The sequence below is a fragment of the Manacus candei genome, unplaced genomic scaffold (assembly GCF_025592945.1).
Source record: "Manacus candei isolate 608988 ecotype Guabito, Panama unplaced genomic scaffold, ASM2559294v1 h1tg000071l, whole genome shotgun sequence".
NCBI classification, from domain to species: Eukaryota; Metazoa; Chordata; class Aves; order Passeriformes; family Pipridae; genus Manacus; species Manacus candei.
In genome coordinates, this window is record NW_026138119.1 from 5,480,733 (window position 1) to 5,491,678 (window position 10,946).

Below are 10,946 nucleotides of genomic sequence, written 5' to 3' on the forward strand. Positions count from 1 at the left end.
AGGGTTACCTGCTGACTTGGTTGAGAGAGGGCTAAATAATTTGCTTTAATTTCCAAGCTCTCACCATTGCAGATGGCAGCACCCAAAGACCCGGTGGCCCCAGTCTATCACCCAAATCACCAGACCAGGGATTTTCTGGCACTGCTGAGCCCCAGTGCAGCACCCCAGCGTCCCACCCTTGAACCACCACTTCACCCATCACACCCAGGTTAGTGACACCTCCCTGCACACTCACAGTGCTGTATCCTTCCAGCCCTTTGGAGAAAACCAACTCAGCCCTTTCTGGCTTTCCTGAAATGGCAGCTGAGGAGCCTTGGTGAAGAGGAGACCCCCTGCCATGGGAAGGATGTGGAACCCAGTCCCCCCATGGGAAGCCTGTCAGCTCCCACCTCTGCCCCAGCATTCTGGGGAGGACAAGGTGTGCACTGGGAGGATGAGGTGTGCCCTGAGAAAACACAGTAGGAGGATGCAGTGTGTGCACTGACCAGTTTCCCTGGCTCCCAGTGTGTGGCACGTGCCTGACTCACACTGGCCACACTCCTCAGCCTCCCGCTCTCTGCCATTCCCATCATCCCAGGTGAGCAGGGGTTGCTGGAGGCGGCAGAGCTTCGAGAGCAGCAGCAGCAGCTGTGTCAGGCAGGTAGCAGCTCCCTCCTGCCTGCAGTTGAGAGGAGAAAGAAGGAGGAAAACCTGGCCTGGATCGGGCCTGACTGAGTTCCTGCCTCTCTGGAAAGATTCAAGAGCCCCACTGGAAATGTTTAAGCCCCAGTGTGACTCACTGGGTCCGATAGGACCCCAAGCTGCTCTCTCCCTTACTCACAGCACAGGGGCCACAGCCCACTGGAAACCCTCATATCCTAAAAATCCCAGTGACGGAACATCAAGTTCGTAATTTCTGTGATGCCAACAAACCCAGACAGTGTGTTGGTGCTGATGGGCAAAAACTCTTTGTGTCTTACTGCCAAGGAACATTGCTTCAGCTCCTCATTCTCCAGCGCCTCCTCCCAACCCTCCAACCAAGCTGAGCTCTCAGGGTAAGAAGCCACAGGCAAGGGATGGGCAGGACAGAGGGACTCGACCAGGGAAAAAAGGCTTTTTCTCCAGAGATCCAAGTCTTCACTACGTAGGTGAATCCTTCTGCAAGGCATGATCCCACATCCACTATGGGCAGAGACTAAAATGATGCACACTTTGCAAAACTTCCTGGGAGATGTTGTCAGGGAGGGATGAGCCGGCGTGGCACCACAAGGCGCTGCTGCGGAGCCAGCCCCGAGCCCAGCCCAAAGCCCAGCTCCAAGCCCAGCCCCGAGCCCCCGGCACGGCCCCGGAGCCCCCGGCACATCCCATTGCGGCACAGCCCATGCCGGGCTCGGTGGGAACAAGCCGGCTCAGCTTATCCTTGCAGTTTGAGCGATGATTTAGCCCCTGTGAACCCACCCGGCTGTAAATCCTGGCACAGACAAGCCCCAAACATTCATTTCAGGCAACGCAGTTTGTGTCATCTCGGCATTAGCATTTGCACTTTTATTAATTAATACTTGTTAAACCAAGACTAAAAATAAAGCGCTCGGCTCCCCGTCTCAGCTAACGCCTCTTTGCCCTCGCCCGGCAGCACGGCTGGGCTGTGGCACCCGCTGCTCCCTTCTCCAGAGCCAGAACAGAGGGAATTAAAGCACTGTGTTGAAGCAGGAGTGCTGCTAAAGCAGAAATCACCCCCTTCTGCACTGCCTTGGTGGGACAGACTGGCCTTTCCAGCCATGGCTACAGGTGTGCACAGAGTGAGGATCACCCTCACCCCCGCCTGGGATGAGCCAGGGGTGGCAGGGTCAGCAGCACACACAGCATTTAACCTTTTTCTTTTTTTTTTTCCCATTCCAGCTTTGAGTTTGTTTTTCTTTTGCTGCTCTTTTTCCTCCTGGGCTGGGCCGTCTTAGTTGCACTTCCCATTTGGAGCTGATTTCATTTCCCAGGCGGGATATCCTGGGAGGGCTCATGTCCAGGAAGGAAATGGTTCATAGTTGTGGCACAGGTGGGCTCAGTGCCTGCACACAGACAGGTGCTGCCACCACTGCCTTCAACTACATCTGATGGGCAGCAGTTGCTGTAAAAGTCCTTTTGCCTGCCTGGGACTGCTGCTGCCCATCAGCATCCCTTTGGATGCAAAGCCAGTGGGTGCATGTGTGTTGAGGCAGCTGCAGAGGAGAAAAGGGTCTGAAATAGGGGTCAAAAAAGCTTTTGGGGAACCCCAGAGGTGAAACCCAGCTGGGTTTGGGCACAAGCAGTGGTGCTCCCCACCACACTCCAGCCAACCATTAAACCCGCCATGCTCCATGTTTCCTCTGTGCCCAATTTCCTGAGCTCTTGGGTCCCCTTCAGACCTCAGCTGAGCAAAGAAAGGAAATTCTCAGAGCAGGCTCCTTCCCATCCTGTTTCCATACATTGCACAGGGATCTATAGCACACAGACCTATAGGGCACACAGAGCTGAGGAGCGTGGCTGGCACGGTGCTGGCGAGATGAGGCTGTGCCAGCTGCAGCTCCCTGGTGCTGGGGAAGGCAGCCTGGTCTGCAATATTTAATAACATTATTGATAATAACAAGTAATAATAGCAATAACAACAGCAATAATTTCTTAGTTAACACTTATTAATGAAAAACAAGCCGGCAAATTTACATAACTCCGGGAAAGCCCCAGGTCACCAATCCATGTGTCTTAAACCACCAAATCTTGCAAGACTTGGCCATGCCCTTGCTTTGGGTGCTCTTCCCTGAGCCCCTTGGCTTTAACTTGCTGGAGCAGCCCAGGGTCTAGCTGGAGTTCAGGATCCCACCCTCCTTTGCTGTGCTGGGGCAGCCTGGTGAGGATTCAGGGGGCAGAGGGGATCTCCCAGCCCGGGCTGTGGGAAGGAGAAGCTGATGCCCAGGTCCCCTCTGAGCCTGGTCGGGTACCAGGGCTGGCAGCACCAGCGGTGCTTGGGGATGCAGCACAGCTCACACACGTTGGGAGTGAATGTTAATGGTGCCAAGCTCCTGGGAGAAATGATCAAATTCTTTGAATAAAGCAGGGAGGAGAGGAAGGGGAGGGGGAGGAAGGGAAAATAACTCCACATACTAATTCTGCTGATGAAAATTAAAATTGGGCATCGCTGATCCAACCCCAGAACAAGCTGTTTTGGAGCCCCAGCTCAGTCCCAGCCCAGCCACAGCCACCCCACAGGGTCGGGTCTGCCTGAGCCTCTCTTCTGCCTGTCCCCCCAGAGCTCCCTGATGTGTTAAGCCAGTGGCTCCCTGCATGGTCTTGGGGCAGGATCAGGCCCCAGCACCAGGGAGGGATGGGCCAACCCAGCTGTGAGACCCAGGAAGGTTTATCTTCACCTCACCCAGCTTTACCTGCCCCCGGGGCAACTCGGAGCACCCGGAGTTGCGAGGTTCGTTTCCGTACCAAAGATTAAAAAATGAAATGTGGAGGGCTTTTAATTAATTTTTTATTAACTTCCTGTGCTTTGAGCCTTTAAAGACTTGTTTTTCCCCACTGTGCTCTCTGGCAAGGCAGAAGGTCCTCCTGGCCTGAAAGGAAGGCAGAGACTGAGCAGCGATCACAGGACTCTGGGACCTGCTGCTTTAAAAGGAAAATAAGGTAAAAGTTTGGGAGTGGGCCATGCCATGAGCTGCAGGATCCAACCTTCCCAGCCAGTAGCTTCCTCCTGCTCTGCTCCTCTCGGAGCTGGAAAACCTCCTGTGGAGCCTGGGAAGTCCCGAGGGAGGGAGGTGACTCCAGTATTCCCAGGGCAGCTCTCCAGGCACAAGGGGACTTTCCTTGGCTTGGATCACCGTGGGCTGGAGCTGAGGAGGACACAGGTCTCTCTGCTGGGGGACACAGTGACACCTCGAGAGTCTGTGCTGGGGTTGGAACTGCAGCAACCCCAGGGGCACACCCACGGGGGGGACTCCCCTGCATGTCCTGCTCTGCAGCACCCACCTTCCTGCCCCCCTCTGCTGTGCTGCCAGCCATCCCCTCTCCCTGGCTGTGATTTCATTTTGATCTCGGGCTGCTTTCCTCCCTCCCTCCATCCCTCCTCCCTCGCTGGCTGCTGCCAAGTCCGCAGGTTCCCGCTGTGACCTTGAGCTGGTTTCTGGAGCCGGTTGTGGGTTTCTTAAAGGAGCCATGGGGTCTCCTGCCACCCCTTTCCTGCTGCCCCAAAGTCCAGCAAACCCATGCCTGGGGTTGGGGGGGAACAGGAAGTGAGAGCAAGGTGGTCCCCAAGGCCACAAAAATTTGGAGAGAGTGGAAGTGGCCAATTCTGTGGCCACAGAGTCACAGCTTGGCCACACTCACCACCAACTGCTGCACTTTCTCAGGGGTCAAACAGCCACTGGGAAGGGAGTTTTTGGTCACCAGACCCAGCACTGCATGAGGGGTGGAGTGAGCAAAGTCCCCACTTTTGTGTGGTACCTAGAGCCAGCAGAGGAATGGGGAGGTGTGGAGGTGCTTGGGCCAGTGGGATGCACCCACCTCCCAGCACAAAGGTGGGTGGGTGGCCCTTGCTGGCAGCACGGTGCCCCTCAAAGCCCCACAGCCTCCAGCTGTGGCAGGGAGAGCTTGAAAGCAAAGGTGATGCCAGCTGCTCCCAGCTGCTCTCCAAAGCCAAGCCACAGGGCAGACAACACCTGCCCGCCATGGAGAAATATTCCTGGTTTCCTTGCTGGACCACACGTGTGTCTGTGAGCACATGTGTGCACACATATGTGTGCATACACGTGTGCAAACACAGCCTGACTCACTGGGAAGCTGTTGCTTCCACCCAGCAGTGGGTGTTGCACTTAAACCCCGAATCTCACAAGCATCCCTGTGCCCCATGAATGTGAGCAGTGCCTGGAGTCTCAGCAGGGCAGAAACCCCACCAAACTGCCCTCACCCCAATTCCCAAATGCACCTCAAACCCTCCCAGGAAAATCCTTCTCTGGGTTAAGCCCCTTGTGGGATGTGGCATGGCCGGGGGGGGAGTCTCAGCTCTTGGGCTGAGACTGAGAGGCCAAAAAGCACCTCAAAGTGCAAACAGCTCTGTAGTGGACATGCACATGGACACTCCCAGAAGCGCTGGTGTCCTGGTGCTCATGCCACAGAGTTTTTAAGCCACAGCTTAGCTAAGCTGGACAGGCTGAGATTCCAGCTTTGCTTGCCCAGCCCAGGCCGTACTAAAAGCTCCATCAGCTGGAGAGGACCCCAATCAATAGAGCCTTCAAGGCAAGTCATAAAACTGCAATTATGCAGGCAGCACTTGGTGCTCCACAGCCAAGGCCGTCTTTAATTCATGGGGATGCTCCCAGGGAATCAGGAAGAGGGGTCTTAAATAAGGGAGAGGAAACAAGGGGCTGCAATGCTGCCATCTGCACAGTGTACAGTGTCTGGACAGGCTTGGAAGATGCTGCCTTGACAAACCCACAGGTGAACCTTCCTCCCAGGCACCTCATCCACGACACACTGGAGGTGCTGGAGAGATCCAAAGGTGCCCCCAGACTCCACCTTTGTCTAAGCATCTTTTAATCCTGAGGATGCTGAGCACACAGCACCACTCCCTGCTGCCTCACAGGTTCACAGATCATGGGACTCCACAGGTCAGCCTGGGGACCCCAAAATCAAGTGGTACCCTGTGAGCTGGGAGCCAGCAACAGCTTCTGCCCTGGAATGGAGCTCATGGTGGCTTGTAACAGCATGGGAGGGGGCAGGAGGGGATGATCTCAGCCCTATCTATTATAGATACATAGAGAGAAACTGAGGCACTGTGGGGTTAGAGAAGCAGAAGGGGTAAAGGATAGTTATGGGAGAAACTCAGTAGGATATGTGACCTGGAGGGGACCACTCAGGGACCACTCAGGGAATGAAAATCCAGATATTTCCCTCTGTATTGCTATAAAAATTAAGTCACATTTGGATCACATAAAGGCACCAACAGGCCACCAAAAGTCACAGCCCAGTAGCCAAGGAGAGGAGAAACTGCTCCTCTGCTGCCTTCACCTGAGCTACTGGGACCAGTGCTCTGAGCAAGAAGCCAGGTCTGGCCCGTGGGTGACAGGGACTGAAGCACTCGGGGTCATTGAGGCAGCACAGGAGGCTCAGCCATGGGAAGAGCCAAACCCACATCCCACCCAGCGTGGGGACACTGCCCTCAGCTCAGGCAGCGCCTCAGCAGGAGGAGGAGGGAATGGGGCAGGAGAAGGGCAGGTGAGAAGGAAAGAGAGGAAAGAAAAGGAGAAAAATGAGTTTTCCTGCTGCCCCAGCGGTGTGGCGATTGATCGGGTGCAGGCTGCTGTGGAGCGGTGCTGAGAGCCTCATTCCCCACCGCCGGCTCACAATTATTGGAAAAAAACTGGCGCTGCTGCTGCAGTGAAATTAGTTATTGATCTCTTGTCTGGGTGACAAGCACAGTGCTGGGCTGCTCTCCCACAGGCTGGTCCCACAGCTCCTCTGCCCACCCTGCTGGGGCTCAGCATCCCCGGCTGTCCCTGTGTCGAGGAGGTGACCAGAGGTCTTGGTGCTCGCCCCTGCTCCGAAGCTGCTCCCCAAGGGGGTTTTGCTCACCCCACCTCACACAAAGAAGACATCAGTGGGAGAAAAAGGGCTCTGCCCCACGCAGAATGGACCCCCTGAGTGCTGACAGCCCTTCCCAAAGCTTTGCCCCCCACCCGCCACCCCCAAGGGATTGGGGTCAGGGTGTCCTGAGCCCTTTTCTACTTCCTGATAACCTGACTATCGCGGAGGGAGATAAGGCAGCGGGAAAATCAGGCAGCCAGGGAGCTTTTGTTGTCTGGAAAAGCTCTGCACATCCCTGGTTGCAGCCAGTCAGACAGGCTGGACCAACACCGGCTGCCCAGCCCCGGGCATGAAGGGCTGTGACGTTGGGGCAAACGGTGTCTGCTCTTCCCAGGGGAACTTTCACAGTTTCAATAACACAAATCGGGTATTTATTTTGTTGCTGTAAATCCTGGTGGGAGGCAGGAACAACAGGGAACATTTCAAACAATCCTGTTTTCCTCCAAACGTGGTCACCAGAGAAACGCTTTGTCCTGGGGTGAAGTTGGGGTTTGGTTTCCAGAGGGTTTGTTTGGAGTCTCACCTTTGCTTTGAGTTCATCGAGGTGTTTCTTTTGCACAGAAACACTGGCAGGGACAGGTTTGAGGCTGGCACTCAAGTCTCCTTGGTCACCTCAGGGTTGTTTGACTGTTCATAGGATTTTTTTCCGCCAACATTTTGCCTCAGAAAGCAACTCCCTAAAGTGATCCCTCCCTGGGGTGTAACTAAAGTGGCTTTTGGGATGTAAGTGAAAAGCCACATGACAGGTTCCTGGAGGCCAGAGGTCTCTGTAAAACCCACGTAACTTTTGCTTGGGCTTCTGTTGAGGTCTCTGTCATGAGGATGCTGCTGATGACTCTGCCTGGAGGATACCATGGGTGGTGGGTGTAAATTAGCATTTTGGGGTATCCCTGGGAGGGGCATGAACTGATGGCACTGCCAGTGCACAGAGCCTGCAGGCTGTGCTGGTGGCAGAATGCCAAGAGGGGACACGGAGGGAACAGGATGGACCAGGAGTAGCTCCCAGGGATGGGCAGAAAGTGCCAGTGGGGTGGCAGGCAAGGGAGACAGAAGCTGGCAGCCACTAAGGGCCACCAAGATGGCTTGTGGTGTGTCCCCAAGCTCTGTGGCAACAGGCACGGGCAGCTCTCCCCTCCTGCCTCCCTCTCAGCATCCCAGGCAGGCAAGACCCTGTCCACATGGGTGTCCCTGGGGAGGCTGGGGGATCCTGGCCCCTTTCCCAGCCCTAAACAAAAGCCTGGGAACAAAAGCCTGGGGGATGCAGGAGGCATCTCCCAACCAGGGGGTATTTGTTTAGCCTGGGGGGGAGGTGGAGAGGCAGAGGAAACTGCATTTCAAAGTGTTTCACCCTTTGAAAACCCTTTGCAGCCCCCTGCAGTGCCCTCTGCATGGCCCTGGCATCCCTGCGAGGGGACACCGGCCACCTCCCGGTCTCTGCTGGGGAGGGAACAAGACAGAAGATGGGGAAAGAAAAAAAAAAAAGGCAAATTCAGCCAGGAGGAGGGAGCAGATCGCTGCAGGAGCATTTTCCCAGCTCAGCGCCTCTCTGGGTGGGGAAGTTGGAGCCCCAGCTCCAGGGACTGACTGCTGGGCTGAAAGTCAGCTTGGGAATTCATGTGTTTTTCTCCAGTTCTCTCCATTTTCACAATTACATTGTTGTTTTTTTGGTGTTTGTTTGTTTGGAGTTTTTTTGAGGGGTGGGGGGTGTTATCCTGTGGCTGGATCAAAACCTGCACCTGGCCCCTTCCCAATCTACCAGCACCTGGAACAGAGCCATGGGCACACAAATCCCCTTGGAGATACTGGAGGAGGTTGGTAGAAGCCACCAGGCAAAGCCTGTCCCTTGTGGACCTGCCCAGGCTCCTCCAGCAAGGTGTCACCAACACTGGGAGGGCTCTGGCCACCTACAGTCATCCTCGGGCTGCTTTGGAAGGTCCCCTTTCCATGTCCCTCACAGCTGGGCACGCCCCTGGCACCTCCAGCCCTGGCTGTGACACCAGCCTGTGCCCCAGGGACACCTCACACATGTCTCCTAGCACTATTTCGGTGTTTCATCACCCTAAAAACATCCGTTTCCTCTGGGGCCAAGCAGAGAAGTGCAGCAAAAACCGCATCTTGTGCCTTCTCCTGAGAAGCAGCTTCCCAGTTTGCAACTGGGCACTCTCCCAGTGAGTTACCCTCCCATCTTCACCGCACAGGAAGGCACCGTGCGAGCGAGCCAGCGCAACCCCAAACCTCCCAAACCCCAGTGAAGGTGGGATGTGGATCCCAGCCACTCCTGCCAGCCTCTGGATCCCTGCACTCCGCAGAGGTGAAGGGGAAGAAAGGTGCAGACACGAGGCTGGCCACATCCACCGGCTCTCCTGCCTCCGCGCTTCCCTCCGGCGCGCTGGTGGAAGCCGAGCCCACGCCGACAGCGGCGGCTGGGCAGATGGAAAGACCAAATGATGGCTTTGCAGGGGGCCTGGGATTTGTTTGAGCCATCACTGTCTCAGTGAGTGACTTCGAATAACGGATACACTTGAGAAAATCGCCATCTGCTCCCGGACAATCCGCAACCAGAGGAAAAGGTGAAATAAATTCAGCGACTGTATTATCTCGCCCGTCCGCGGCTCCGACAGCAGGGTCAGGCTTTGTGCAGCGTCCTGAAAGTGATTTGGGAGTGAGAGGATGGTTTGGGATGAGCAAAGAGCAGACAACCAGAAAAGGATGGAAGAGTCGAGGCCCCGGGATGTTGCGCCCGCAGCGGGGCTCTCCCGGCATCCTGGGTTTGGTGAGTTTGGCAGGAAGAAGAAGTCTCACCAGTTCCTTTTCTTTTTTTTTTTTCCATCTCTGAATTTTGAGTGCCTCCTGCTTCCAGCTGGGCTGGAAATACCACAAAAACAGATGCTACAATGCAGCACATTTCGTGTTTCAAACACGGGAAGAAATCAGACATGAAAAATAAAATGCAGGGGGCTGCAGTGCTGGCCCCACCAGCCGGCCTGGTGACGAGGCTGAGGGCAGCTGGAAGAGCCCTCAAACCCACAGTCCAGCCCACGCCAGGCTCAGCAGCCCTGAAAATCAAATCTCTCATCCTCAGCAAGTCAAGCCCATCTCAGAAGCAGATAAAAATGCCCCCTGTGTCTCTGCTTGGCCATGCCTGTGAGCCCAGAACCCCCACATGGCTTAGACAGATGATTTTTGTGCAATTAGGAGGGGGATAAATCCTTCCCCCAAAGTCACAGCACTGTGCAGCATTCCCTGGCTGGAGGGATCCCTGGTGCTTCCAACAGGACCTCACTGGGGAAGAAAAACCCTCAGTGCTTGGTCTTGCAGGGGTGGGAGGAGCTAGGGAAGAACAGGGCTGGACGTGACCATTTTTGGTGGCCTTTTGCTCCTGGCAAGCCCAAAGTGGGGCTGCAGAAGTGCCCAACACTGACACTGCCCTGCATTCTGCCTGCACCAAAGGGAGGCTGTTGCACAGGAGAAGGTGATGATGGGATTTATTCACCTGCCTTTTCCTCCTCTCTGGACTTTACCTCAGCATGGAGGCGTGTTTGGCATCCGGGGAACATCACCCAAGCCATCACCTTGGCCAACACAGCCACCTTGTCCCACCCCAGCCCTCCCCACTGGGGACACAGCCCATGTGGGCTGGTTCAGCCTGGCTCCCATCCAGCTGATCCCTTTCCCTCAGGAGAGGCTCCCAGCCCCTCACACCCAGGATGCCATGCTGGGCCTCATTGTACTGCCACAAGTGGCTGTGGCCCCATGGAAATGATCCAGGGATAAACCCTCCCTGAGGGGCAGCGCTGGTGTGGATGTGCTGGTGTGGGGGTGCAGAGCAGACCTCCCCACTGATGTATTTGCTGCCCACACAGGAGATAAAACTCCTGTTCGGTTTTTAGAGCAGGCAGGAGGTGGGCAAGGCACTGCCTAAAGGAGAAGAAAATGACTGTGACCCAGCAGCAAGGGCACAGCCCTGACCAGGCTGTCACAGGGAGCCCCTGGCTGAGGGGATCACTTCAGGGGGACCCTGTACAAGGTCCTGAGGAGAACCACAGCCACACTGGGGTCCCACCTGCCAGCACGGCACCCCTGAGCACAGCACTGCCTGCTTACAATGGGCACGATGCTCCAGAGTCTGTGTTTTGCCTCGGCCTGGCTGCTGTCACAGCTGGTCCCCTCCTCACCAGGGATGCCGAGGGTGCCGAGTCCCCATGGGGATCCCAAAAGGCTTCGAGCCAAGTGGCAAGGGCAGTTCTCCCTCGGCACGGCGAGGGAAAGAGAGTGCCTGGGAGCACCAGCCCAGCTGGCACCCCGAGGAAGCGGAGGGTGAGAGGACGGGGAGGAAGCAGGGGATGAGGACGGGG

General features: G+C 55.9%; 1 long non-coding RNA gene across 1 annotated transcript; it reads left to right on the forward strand.

The window, feature by feature from the left end:
• The first annotated feature begins 3,071 nt into the window (after positions 1 to 3,071).
• LOC127480061 (uncharacterized) lies at positions 3,072 to 8,256 on the forward strand. Its single transcript, XR_007907751.1, has 2 exons — positions 3,072 to 3,636; positions 7,960 to 8,256. It is a non-coding gene; the product is annotated as an uncharacterized LOC127480061 (long non-coding RNA).
• The last annotated feature ends 2,690 nt before the right edge of the window (positions 8,257 to 10,946 follow it).